General features: G+C 34.4%; 1 long non-coding RNA gene across 1 annotated transcript; it reads right to left on the bottom strand.

Moving 5' to 3' along the window:
• Positions 1-7,075: 7,075 nt before the first annotated feature.
• On the bottom strand, positions 7,076-9,339 carry LOC149255071 (uncharacterized). The gene is made up of 2 exons (XR_016266329.1): positions 8,714-9,339; positions 7,076-8,152 (listed from the first exon to the last, which is right to left on the bottom strand). It is a non-coding gene; the product is annotated as an uncharacterized LOC149255071 (long non-coding RNA).
• Between the last annotated feature and the right edge of the window lie 5,035 nt (positions 9,340-14,374).

Raw genomic sequence — 14,374 nt, 5'->3', positions numbered from 1 at the left:
TGGAACCAAAGACCCTGAGATGCTTTACCGAAGGAACATGTCCATACCACATTTCATATGGAGTCTTGTTTCTAATAGCATTAGATGGACATATATTCTTTATATATGCAGCACATAGAACAGCATCATCCCAAAACATTATCTTTACATTTTTGAAGAAGAGCATGGATCGTACCATATTTAAGATTGTCCTATTTATTCTTTCAGCTACACCATTTTGGTGGGGATTATAAGGTACAGTTGTTTGTTGTTTGATCCCATGTTGGCAAAGATAGTTTTCAAATTCATTTGATGTGTATTCTTTTCCATTATCAGTGCAAATAGACCCAATATGAGGTTGTGCGTCATTTTCAATCCATTTATGAAAATTCTTGAATGTTTGAAAAGCATCAGATTTGTTCTTCAATAAATAAACCCAACACATTCTGGTGTAGTCATCAATAAATGTCATCATATATTTATTTCCATTTGCAGAAGGAACAGGCATTGGACCACATAAATCTGAATGAATAAGTTCAAGTTTTCTATGTGCTCTTGAATGTGAATCATGAAAAGACTGTTTGTTATGCTTTCCTAGAATGCAAGCATCACATTGCTTAAGTTTTCTAGGAATTGTAGGCAAACCAGCAACACCATTTTTCTTCAACAAGCAGAGGTTGTCATAGTTCAAATGTCCAAATCTAGCATGCCATCATAAACTTGATGGAAGAGTACCTTCTTCATGATGAGAATTGTATGAGAAATGTTTTGCACGAGCAGAGGTTCCTTGCAGCTTGAGAAGCCTTTCTTCTTCTACTGCCCTCATGACAAGTGAGTGGTCAGATGCTTTTCTCACCTCAAGCTTGCCATCAAACATATGAATGAAGTGACCTTGCTGGTGGATGTGAACCAAGGACAGCAAGTTTCTCTTCAGCTGTGGGAGATATAGAACATGGTGCAGAAGAAAGTCTGGAAGACCAGGCAATTTAAGCCTGATTGTGCCAAGCCCTGATGGCTTGATTTTTGATTGGTCTGCAAAGTATACTGCTCCATCAACATTGTCAGTAAATTCTTCAAAAAAATCTTTTCTATGAGTCATGTGGCAGGTTTCTCCTGAATCAAGCAACCAATCATTTTTCCAAGAAGCAAGTGAAGCATTAAATAAATCTTCATTTACTCCAATGTTACATTGTGCCACAACATAGTGAGCAGATTCAGGTGCTTTACCTTTGTCTGTATCATCAGTTTTACCTTTCTGTTGATTTCTTTGCTGCTCAATTTTGTCCCATGGTAGCTTGCATGTAGAGGCATCATGTGATCCATTTCTTTTGCAGCGAATGCAGTGCAAATCTGCCTTTTCTCCTTGAGAATGTCAGCCCCCCTGCCTCTGAAATATCTTCCTCTTCCTCTTCAACCACCTCTTCCTCTTGAAGAATCTTGAGCAGGATGCTTTTCTTTATGAGCAAGGCACACAGCCTCTTCAGAGGATTCAGGGTTTTTCTTTTTTCCAAAAGCTTTCTCTCTTTCAGCAAACTTTTTCACAAGAGAGTCAAAGGTGATATCTTTGAGATTTCCATTTGCTTGCAATGACTCAAGATAATTGGAGTAAGTAGGATAAAGTGCCTTGAGAAAAGCGATAAGAGGAACATCCAATTCAACCTTAGTGGATTTAATATCATGCATTATAGACTTTACTTCAGATGCAAGAGCAAGAGGATCATTATTTTTCAGTTCAAGAGTGAAGAGTTTAATCATGAGTTGAACAACTTCAAGTGCAGAATGTGAGTCATAGAGTTTTTAAAGCTTTTGTAAGGCTTCAAAGGCAGTTGAAAATGGCGAAATATGGCGACTCACCTCTTCATTTATAGATGTTGCGATTAATGCATAAGCTTTGTTGTTCTTGTTTTCCCAAATGACGAGCTCTTTGTCTGAGGTAGGTTGTTCTAGTTCTTTGTCTCCATCTCCAACATACACTCCTTTCCACAACTCATTGAAAATGAGGGTGTGTTTTATCATCCAGGACCACTCAGGATAGTTCTCCTTGCCAATGAGAACTATTCCCACAATAGATATGATTGAATGCATACTGTAAAAAAAATACTTCTGCTGATAGAAAAATACTTCTGCTGGAAAAGAAAATGCACTGTAGTAGCAACATTCTGAAAAATGAAATTATGGTAGCAATAGGACAAAGGTATTATTGCGGGAGGTATTATATGGAGGAGGAGTGGTATGGAGGAGGTATTAGCTGGAATAGCGCAAGTGTCAGGCTCCACACAATTAATAATCATATACGGGAATCATACCACTGCACAATACAAGAGTCATACCTCATTATACGGGATATGGTATACACAGGGTGTTATATACCTCCGTTGGACACAACGGACATCAAAAATATCAGGTCACAACGGACATCGAAAATATAATACAAAAGCATTATTTCAACATATTATATTGTGGACGGAGAGCAGTGCTCAAGCCTTCATTGTATCATAGTCACCAAAGTGTGGACATAAGAGTCGACTGTGGTGGAGGAACAACATTTGTTGCGCAATGTGGATACTAAGGAAGCCAACGTATATCAAGGAGGCTGATGTATACCAAGGTAGTGTTAACCTGTGTATGGAGGCCAGTGCACAATGTGTAGGACATCGATGGTGGAGTCGACGCTGAGAGGGAGCGTATGGCAATAGTAGGGTAATTAGAGTATGGCAACTGAAGTATGCAACATTAAAAAAAATGTAGAAGGTCGAGACCAATAGTGCAGGAAGAGTATGAGAAACCCCCAGGACAACATGGGATTCCGCTGGTATAGTAGTGTGGAGCATTAAATGACGTTTGTGGGTGCGCAGATACCAAACGCACAGTAGAGGATAGAGAGCATAGGAATGGATAATATGACAGACTGCAGAAATGGTAGAAGGGGGTTACAAGGGCATAAAAGCTAAAAATGGAGCTAGCTCTCATACCATGTCAAGCCAGGCAGTAACTCCTCAAGGCAAAAATGATTCGTATGTATTTTTCCATCAGGTAGGTCTTCATTATATACATGAGGGAGAGACTGTTCACTTCATCTCCCGATGACTGTTCATATTACTTATTTATCTATTTACATTATATTCACCCAATCCTGAGGATTAGGTGTCAACAGTAAAATCCCCAAAAAAACTCTTCAAATTATATTTTGGTATATTACATTGTATACTTCTTAAGACACCATAACCTTGATATTATGATTCTCTTGTGATAATGCAATTTGGTATTACTTCTTTTTACCATCTCACAAAAAACCATACCACAACGTTAATCATTTTGTGGTTTGAAACTACCTTAGCCTCTTGCATGATTATGTCCTCCCAAAATTCAAGATATTAATCTCGATTGATAATTATTTGTTACAAGTAATATAGCTATGTTATTTTGGAAATATCATTCTTCAACTGTGCAATAGCCTCAACAAGAGTTTGAATTTTATTATGAATCGGCCCAGCGAAAATAGTTGAAAGAACCAAGAATTAAATCCTGCAAATGGAGTATTGAACTCTTAATGAATATAGGGTTGTACTAGCCTTGATCCTAAAGAATCGAGTTTACCCCAAGTCCAATCGAACTCTTAATGAATATAACGTTGTATTAATGAGTGATACTCTCCTGCCAAGAATTAATTCCTGCAAATGGAGTATTGAACTCTTAATGAATATAACATAGTATTAGCCTTGATCCCTAAAGAATCGAGTTTACCCTAAGTTCCATCCACTAGGGAATGCAGAGAAGTGTTTAGGGAGTTTCGTTTCATTTTCAATTTTCATTTCTAGAAACCTAATATATGTAAATAGATATCCAATCAAGCAATGACTTGTTAATATATTGTTCAAGATTGAAAATAGATGGAGATTATGTTTGGGTTGAAGAATATTTGGTCAAGAGTCTACATTAAGGAAGCATTAAAAAGATATTCAAAAACTTTAATGCAAAGGTGAATGGCCACTTTTGGTGATAGGGAACTTTTTGTAGCAATATCACGGGGAATCTTAAAAACAAGAAATTATAGTTTTTTAAGAATAAATTCACTTCCATGTTTCATTGTGCTACTAAATGTTTCATCTTTCAATCTTCTTTAAAGCAATGGAGTAAGGATATTGGTAGCATAAAACTAGAAGGAAGATTGTCCAAGAGAATTGATGAATCTGGAGCCTAAACCTATTTTGATGGTGCGTCACAAGAGTACCCTTCACTTTGTGGAGTTGGTGGGTTTGCCTTGGGAGATTTTTTTTTTTTTTTTTTTGAAATTGGGTTAGGAGTTGGAACTAACAATCTTGTTGAGTGAATGCCCTTGACGTTTACTCTTTTTTGGCTATTGAAAAAGGTTGGAGACCAACTTCTAGTCATTAAATAGGCAAAATAGTTCATTACAAGAATTTTCATCTTATGGCATGTGTTAAATGAAATTCTAGATTTATCCCATCCTTTTAATTAGGTCTCTTTTCACTATGCATATAGGGAGAGACCAAGTTGTATATGGACAGTCTAAGGATGATGTTCTATTGACACATGGGAAGTGGATTATTCATGAGCATGTGCATCTTCCTTTCATTCAGTTGGTTTCTACTAGGTTGATAATATGCACAATATTTGTTTACTTTAATTAACTTGGGAAGACTATAATACTAGACTTTCTAATAACAAGTAGATTTTGTTTTAAGCTTATAATAAAACATATCTCTTCTTTTGGTTTCTTTCAAGCAACTTATAATAACATGATTTTGAATTTTTTAATGATCAATAATATATTTTTATAATTATGAATCTACTGCAAAGTTTTAATAAAATGTTTGAAATATAATTCAACATTAAGAAATATAAATTTAGATTATTTTCATAATATATATATGTATATATATATATAATACCATCACAAATACTTAAACATAAATATTATATTATTAACCTCATTAAACATTTTTTTTATATACAATAGGTTCCGACTGTTCCATTTTCGATCCTTACCTAAGGAGTTCAAAACTCAAAACCTAATATATTTAATTAAGGATTTGAAATCATGCACTTTTTTCATTATTATAAAGAAACAAAATTTTCAGAAAGGTTCAACTTAAACCATATGCCAGATATCCCATGATTAAATAATTTTTATTTATTAGATAAATAATTAAAAAATATTAACCTATAATGAAAGGACTTAACCAGATGGAAGATATCCACATCATTTGTATTCTTGTAAATAATGTCATTGAATTTTTTAATTCTTTCTTGTAAATAATGTCATTGATTTTGTTAATTCTGCTTAGAATGTTAATACGTCCCGAGCTTTTATTTATGGATCTTTGGAGTCATTGTTTTGTTCAGACCTTCAGAGCTTTTATATGTGGATGGGGATCTTTCGTGTCACTGATTAATAATGTATAAACCGACATAATGTTTAGGTAGGCATTGAAAGGGCTTATACCATTTGGTAAAATTAAGCAAGGATTTGTAGACAAAGATTTGTACCAGAGTTTCAACACCTCAACAAAGAGGCGCTAATATTCTCATTGCACAAAAGCCCAAAACCACTGTTGCAGTTAATATAAAATATCAGCTAACTCAATGAGGGAGCAACTAGCAAACTCCTCAACTCAACAAAGAGGCGCTAATATTCTCATTGCACAAAAGCCCAAAACCACTGTTGCAGTTAATATAAAATATCAGCTAACTCAATGAGGGAGCAACTAGTAATGGAGATATGGCAAATCTTAACAATCATGCATAAGCTAATTATTACCCCAAGGGAGCAACTAGAAATCGAGATATGGCTAATCTTAACAATCATGCATAAGCTAATTATTGGTTTAGTGGCTTAGTGTATTATTGGTTTAGTGGTTTAGTGCATGGTCAATGTCATGTATAGTATGGATGGTCGCTTTATATTTCCCGGCCATTTTATGAATTTTTCGAAATAGCCGATTTCTGACAGGAAAAACGCTAGTTGTTTGATTAACAGTTGACAAATCAAAGACTAATATAAAGACTGGTGCAAAAAAATTGAGGGACTACGGGACATTAATATTAGTTACTCCTCACATCTACATAAACATTGATCATACACTAAACCAATGATTGACTTCATACATGGTTGTTAAGATGCGTCATGGAAACACCCCTAATTACTTTCTTCATAAAGTTCCTACTCTCACCGTGCTTACTCAAAAACGTATCCAAAAACACAGAAGAAAGATGTATCCAATCCATGGTAGCCCACTCCGAAAGAGACGACAAAGGTATGTCCAATTAGTTGTTAGATGGTGCACCACTAACCAGTGGACTGATATATGACATCATTCGACATTACACTTAAAAAATCAAGACTCTAGAGTCCAACTTCAACGCAGGAAAATAATAATGTGAATTAAAAGGTTTTGATATCTGCCCCAAATTCAAATTGGAATAGTGATCAATTCTCAGTACATTAAGAACTTTCACATCGAACCTGATAGTTTTTCTATTAAAGAATAAGTTCTTGCAAAGATCAAAATGATTAAATATCTTTAACAATTGCCTCAATCTCAAACAGTGATCCATTTTCAATACTCTTAATACTGAAGCTTTAAAATTGATTTTGGTAGTTCATGGAATAAATTGCATTGTAGATTGCATCCTCAACCAATAAGGCAATGTGTATATGAAAGTAATCCATTTTCAATACTCTTAAATACTGAAGCTTTAAAATGGATCTGGGTAGTTCATAGAATCAATTGCATTGTAGATTGCATCTTCAACCTAACGCCAATGTATATATGAAAGATTTATTCTGATAGATTTTTTATTTCACAAAGTGGATCATTCTCATTACTAACCAATAAGCAAATTCTGAAGCAGCAGAAGATCATTGGAAGAGATTTTAAAGACATGGAAGACTAACTTTTCATCTAATTCCACGTCTTCCGTATTCGAAAGCATCTTCAAATTATGCAATTTATATGTGGAAAAATCATTAAAACTAATGAAACATTAACATAGCTGGAATCAAAATTCTCAAAACAATTAGCTTATATGTGAAAATCATAATTAAATCATTAAAACTAATAAAACATTAACATAGCAGGAATCAAAATTCTCAAAACAATTAGCTAAAGAACAAGACCACATATTTGAAGGAGCCTTGCTTCTTAAGTAGATTTCACTCACAGGTTGTACCCTGAATTGATGAAAGGATAACATAATTATAACCAAATCTGCTAACTCATAACTTTATATCAAGAATCTCAAGTCCTTTACCCTGGACACATTAAACTCAAGTATCTCAACTCCTTAACCACAAGGGAAAATAGGGGTACTGCCCCTATGGAAAAATACTTTATTATATGTTCCCTCCATTTTTGTTAAATTTCCAAGTGCAAGAATTTTCGATGAAGTAGAGTGCAATTTCCATGGCTATATACCATGGATTGTTATCTTCGCTCAACCAAATGCCTTTGATCCCTTGAATGCCCTGCGTGATGGATTGTTATCTTCGCTCAACCAAATGCCTTTTATCTCTTGAATGTCCTGTATGCTAATAATTAAAGCAATTGAATCTGTCATGAGAATTAAGATATACAAAACTCTTCAATTTGACTTGCACCTGTGGACCTGAACATTATTCCCTTCACATTTTCACAGATTTTATAAACCCTTGCCAATGTTCGTGTCTTTAGAGACGAGTGCTCTTTCGTATAGCATATTGAGTCTAGACTCTTCTACAACTGGGCAGATGTCCAGAAATGGATCTTTCATAATCTCAGAAAGATAGGCAGCCAAAAGGTAGCATTCCATCTGCCTTTTTTCCATCATTATACCATAAGTTTTTTGTTTGTCTTCATTGCAACTTATGAATGTTGTTGGGACAGTGAAATGTCTTGGAATTCCTCCACATGTGTCCAGTATCTTGTTAAATGTGGCTAGAATTTATTTGCTCCTCTGTGTCATCTATCTCATAGTACAATTCATTCAATAAAAAATCCATGACTTCTGTATCAGGAAGGCATCTCATAGCAAATAGAGAACGTACATCTTTGTCACTTGCAGTAATTACCGGCGTCAATTTTTTGCCTTCTTCATATTCTTCGGCAAGAGTTGTTCAAACAGATCTTTATGCAAAATGTTGTTGATATTAACTTAAATAGGATAAGGAGACCTACACATAAGAAAAAGTTGTTCAAATGGGTATTTCTACAAAACATTCTTTACTTAAATTTAAAAGTACAAAGAAGCCTACACATGGAATGACAGAGAATTGCAGGGATGAAGAGATGTTTGATTAATATGTAACGTTAATAAAATAAAATGGTATATAATATCGAGAAAAAATAGACACAGCCATTTTGACTTGGGCATTTTTCTATGCTTAATTAATCAAAAGTTTAGACAGACAGAAATTAAAATTCCTTGTTGCAGGAAAAGTTATAACCCTTCAGAAGAAATGTTTCCCTCTCAATATAATGTTAATTAATATAATGTTAATAGAATGTAATGACAGTGCTGATAAAATATAATGGAAAATAATATAAATAACACAAACAAACACACAACAAATATATCTTAACAAAACAATAAACAAGCATACAAGAGATGAGGGTTTTGGTATATCTGTTAGATTAAAAACAAGCATACAATATCTTAACAAAACAAGAAACAAGCATACAATAGATGAGGGTTTTGGTAGATCTCTTAGATTAAAAAGATATGCAGTGCTCACCTGATAAATTTGGAAGAATCAATTTGAAAGAAGCACATGATAGAGGGGACTTCCACTATCAACTCTGATCTTTTCATTATCACATCCTTCATCCCTTCCCTCAACAAGGAAGAGGAGGAAGGCATCCCCATCGGCCGCAATTGAAGATTCAGAAGAGCCGCCTTGCGTTACAGTAACTAGAACCAGAAGGGGAAGAAGCCGAGGCATGAACAGGGGATGTAGGGTTTCGGAAGTCATGGAACGGTAACTGGAACACCAGAAGAGCAAGAAGTCGAGGCATGAGGAGGGGATGGAGTGTTTTGGAAGTTATACGTCGTTATATCGACTTCTTGGGTTTCAACTGTTGGAGGAGGAGCGTTGGCATTGGTATTAGCTTTTGCAATGGCAGAAGGAGGAGACAAGGCATTTGAAAAAGCATTCGGAGCATCAAATACATCGGTATTATCTTCTGAACAGAGGAAACTGACCTGCTGCGCTTTTCTTTTTTTTTCTTTCCATGGTTCATCACTAAAAAAGCCAGATGCTCCGATGTTCACTATGGGTGCTGTCAGAAATGAAAATTGAAAACTTGCAACTGTGAATAACCATAGGCTAATATATTACATATTTTGCTTAGCATTGCATGAAATTTAATATCACTAACTCTAAATTGATATTTAGAGATATATTCATTTTATGTTTGCAATATTTATGAATACATTTATTTTAGGTTGGATGTGACTTAAATTTTTTATTAATTAATTGGATAAACTGAATTATTCAATAAAATTTAGTTATATATAATTAAATTATTTTATTGTAATAAAATAGAGAAAGTGAAATCAGATATATATAAGATATTATGATCACTTTACAACCTTTGTTATTAAAGAGAAATATATATATATATATATATATATATATATATATATATATTATTAGTTTTAAAAAATGGAAATAAATTGTATTATTTTGAAATTTTAAATATTTTGAATATAATTTATCTATAAAAGTTTAAAAATTTATAATTTTTTTACGGAAAAATATAAATGAGATATTTTAAATAGAATGAGATGAATCTTCTTATTTATGGTATGAAATAAAGAAAATATTATTAATAAGAATTAAAAATATTATTATTAGAATAAAATAAAAATCCAAAAGAAATCAAATTTAATTTTAAAAGAGAAAGAAATAGATAGAAATTTTAACATCAATTGCAATCAAATTATCTATAAAGTAAATAAAATATTTTAAAATAACTAATAAGATTATCTTATTTCAATATATGTAGAGATAGGATATAAATTATATTATTTTTAATATGGATAGTCTTTTAAATAAAGAACTAGTTCTTCACCTGAAGAGAGAATTTATTGGGAGCTAGTTTATTAGGGACCGAACTTATACTATTGTTATAGTAATTATTAAATATTTATTAAAATGTTATTTTCATATTTGAATAAATTATATCATAATTTTGTTTTAATAGTTTAACATTTCTATAAATTTTAGTAGCAACTTTGTGACTGGTGCAAATAGTAAAATTCTAAATGCATCTTTGATTCATGATGACTTCAGGGTTTGGAGGGCCCACTACCTCACCCAATTTCTCATATTGTAGCTTTCAACGCATTGGTTCAAAAGGCCAAGGATCTAGCCCACTCACAAGTCTTTGAATTGGATTGGTAAAAATTAGCGCCCTTTGATTAAGGGACACTTCTCAATTTCCTTTTGTAGCCAAGGGATTTTTACCTTTCTATTTAAAGAAAAGTGGATTGGGATCTCATGTTTTGAAGTGGGGTGCACAACAGCTCTATCTAGATAGATGGAGTCCTTACTTCAACCCTGAGAATGATGTCCCTTTTATAGTCCCTATGTGGGTTAAGTTACCGTACTTTTTGCTCCATTGTTGGAATGAGGAGACATATCGGGAATGCGTTGGGATAATATATTGATCATGCCAAGCCATAGGAAGGAATGTTTGCATGTGCACAAATATATCTTGAATTGGATCTCAAAGGGTTTGTCAGAAGCAGTTCATCTCAATTTAAATAATTGGACTTTTCTTCAACAAGTTGATTCTGATCAATTTACCATTTAAGTGAAAATTGTTCCATGAGTATGGGCATTTTGTCTGTAAATGCCCAAAATCGAAGGATCAATAGAAACAAGTTGAATAAGGTGAATAATGGTAAAAATGAAATGCAAAAGAAGCCCAAATCATCAAAATGCAACAACAAAAAGCTATAAAAGGTAAACAAACCAAACTTAAAAACACCCTTCTCTAAAAAAAAAGAAACTCCAAATGGGTCACAGGCTTCTTCCTCAAGTAAAAATAAGGACTTAGGCCCTCAAGTGAACAAGTATGAATTATTGGAGCAACTAGAAAAAGAAGGGGCAATTCAAATGAATGTAAACAAGGAGATTCCTTAGGAATTATCTCCTAATAATAACACAAGAGGAGGAAATGAAGATAAGCCCCAGCTAGAAAATGTCCTAACCAATGAAAGGATTGAAGAAGAAGTGGAATCAGATGCGGAAAAAGTCTTCCATTTTATGAAAAATCCAAGGAATAATTAAGGACCTTTCTATGCAGGATCCGGAGATGAAAAAATCGAAGGAGAACAAGAAAAGGACCCAAGCCCAGGAAGGACAAATAAAAGAGTGGAAGAGAAGGAAAATCAAGATATAAGGAATGAGAAAGTAGACAAAGATAAATAAATGGGAATTCAACAAGAAAAAGGCCCAAGGAATACCTGGAAAGGAAGAAACCCAACCCCTGCTTGAGGGAGTGCAAAGACCACTAGTAAATTATGAGAAGAATCTCCTGGAATTGTAGCGGATTAGGCTCAAAAAGGGAAATGTCAAAACTCAAAAGTCAAAAGTCTTGTCAAAAAAGAAAAACCCCTAATTCACCTTCTTTACAAAAAAAATGTGTAACAATAAGTTCTCCAAAAATATGGTAATATGTGCCGCAATTATAATGTGGAGGTTGTTAGCTTTCATGAGGCCTCAAGAGGATTGTGCATGGTATGGTCTACCTCTCCTTTTTCAGCTAGTTGTCCACTTGATTCACATTCCAAGCCAAAAGGTGTGTAGTATAGTCAATACTTATATGCTCGTAATTATTTATCAAGAAAAGATTTATTGCTAGTCTTCTTTGTTCAATCTTGGGGAATTAGAGGATAAACAATGTTGTATTTATGGGGGATATTTTAATACAACTATTTATCAAGAAAATATTTATTGCTAGTCTTCTTTGTTCAATCTTGGGGATTTAGAGGATAAACAATGTTGTATTTATGGGGGATATTTTAATACAACTATCCATCCTTGGGGAAAATAGGGGCACTCCCCGTTAAAGGCACTTTTCAATAGAAGATGTAAGATTTCATAACTATTGAAGAATTCACAATCATCAAACCAATGAACAACAAGTTCAATTAGAGCAATAGATGTGTAGGAACTAGGCACATTGTTGCATGACTAGATAGTTTTCTTCTTATCAATGATTTCCTAGATTAGTGCTTCTCCTTCTCAATTTAGACTTTGGCCTAGGGAGGTTAAGATCATTGATAGGTTTCTTCATCTCTCCTCCCAAACGTAGATAATGGTATGTTTCCATTCCAATTCAGCCCCCAATGATTTCCGAAGAAGGGATTTATGGAGGTGGTATCTAAAGCACGGGGAAAATGGGTGTCAATATCTCCCATCCATATAATAGAACAAAAAATGAAAGAAACAAAGATAACTTTAAAATAATGGGCAAAAGAAAATCATACAAAATGGGAGAAAGTGGTCCTTCATCTTAAAATAAAATTGGAAGTCATTCACCAAAAAATGGAACAAGATAATGATTATATGGATGCAGTGTAAGAGAAATAAAGGGTATTTGTTCAGGCATTGAAAGAAGAAGATAAAAAGTGGTGTTTGAAGTCTCGTAGTTTTTTGCTTTTTCTGGGGGATAGGAATATCAAATTCTTCCAAAATTAGGCTAAAATGAGGAAATGGAGGAATAATATTAAATCCATATAAATTAATGGAGAAAGTATCATTGAATATCCCAAAATTACAGAAGTTGTTGTTCAATGTTTCAACCATCTCTACAAGGACCTAGGAAATCATGAAGAAGAATCGGCCCACTATATGTTGGAACACATCCCACTTAAAGTGACTCAAGAAGATAATGAAACTATTCATAGACCCATTTTGAAAGAACTAGTCTAGATGTCCTTAAAATACTTTATTTCGGACAAAGCTCTTTAGCGTGATGGCTTCTTGGCACATTTCTTCCAATAATGTTGGGATGATATAAAGGTTGGTCTTTTTTTTTAGGTGAAATGCAGCAGCATCTTGCTATTCATTAGAACCAAAGATGCTTATATGTAACACCCTCCTCCCACACTTACCCAAGCTTACCAGTCCACCGGAGTAAATATGTGACGAAGACTTACTATGATATGACTCAACCTCCTAGATCACCTTAAGGAAATAGATTCGACAAACCAAAATTTTTCTAACCTCCCTCAGGTGCTACGGGACCCCCAAGAGCTAAATCACTCTTCCAAGTGTCCAAACCCTTAGTTAAATTACCTTTTCATTGATCTGGACCCCAGACGTTGGCATAGCACTACCTGAATTTGATTGTAACCCTCCAATCACATGCATAAGCCTGCAAGGGAGCGACTGCAGTATTTTTCTCCTAGTTTTGTGCCCACAACCACGAGATCTGAGCCACTTTTTTAGGGCTAGACTCCAGAGAACTGCCCAGAAATTCATAAAACTTTCCAAAATCATAAATGACACAAAGACAAATCCTCTAACACAAGACTTAATCAAGGACTTGACCTAACCAAGCCCAACCATGACAAACATTTCATCAAACATATGGCAGACATGTAATCTATAGGTCATGAATGCATATATGAACATAGGAATCTAAAACTTATCTGAGAATCACCAAGAAGATCTAATTCTCTCTCATAATACTTGCAATAACATTTTTTAGTCCATGCATTCATCAACCATTCATATATTCATCAAACATGTCAAGATCCATAGGCATTATACATCATATAACCATCACATAGCCAGCATAGGAACCAGTAAATAACCAACATGTAAACCATGGAAACTCAACCATAATATAACCATCATAATCAATACGTCAGTTCATAGATCACAATAGAAAATACTTCTTATTAAAATATCAAAATGCCAACCAAGTCAGGGACTTTCACATACCACCCAACCATAGATTGGGTTGAACCAAATATTTCTTTCAACCAATCACCCCCACGCCATATTCTAAGCATGAATGTGGGATCTCATGGAATAACCAAAACAAAACCAAATTAGGGCTTCCAAAGGTCAAACCGCCTCAACTAGTGATTCCACCTCACTGTCGGACATCACTAACCATCACCAGATCAGTCTCTACCCAAGTTGTCCAGGGCTCCGAAGTGTTTGTTCCAACCCGACTCCAGCACTAGTAACTCAACCCACGGCTGTCACAGGGCTCCAAATAATTTGTCCAATCAGGGCTCCAAGACTAGTAACTCAACCCACCAAGAGCTCTAGAGCATTTGTCTAATCAAGGCCTCCAAGACTAGTAATTCAACCCAAGTTGTTTCGGGGATTCCAGAGCGTTTGTCCAACCAAGGCTTCTAAGACTAGTAA

Source organism: Pinus tabuliformis, chromosome 7 (assembly GCF_031772625.1).
Source record: "Pinus tabuliformis cultivar Carrire ecotype Pingquan chromosome 7, CPIR1, whole genome shotgun sequence".
Lineage (NCBI taxonomy): Eukaryota > Viridiplantae > Streptophyta > Pinopsida > Pinales > Pinaceae > Pinus > Pinus tabuliformis.
Note: the sequence above shows the minus strand (reverse complement) of the source record. Positions and strands in the feature narration are given on the sequence as shown.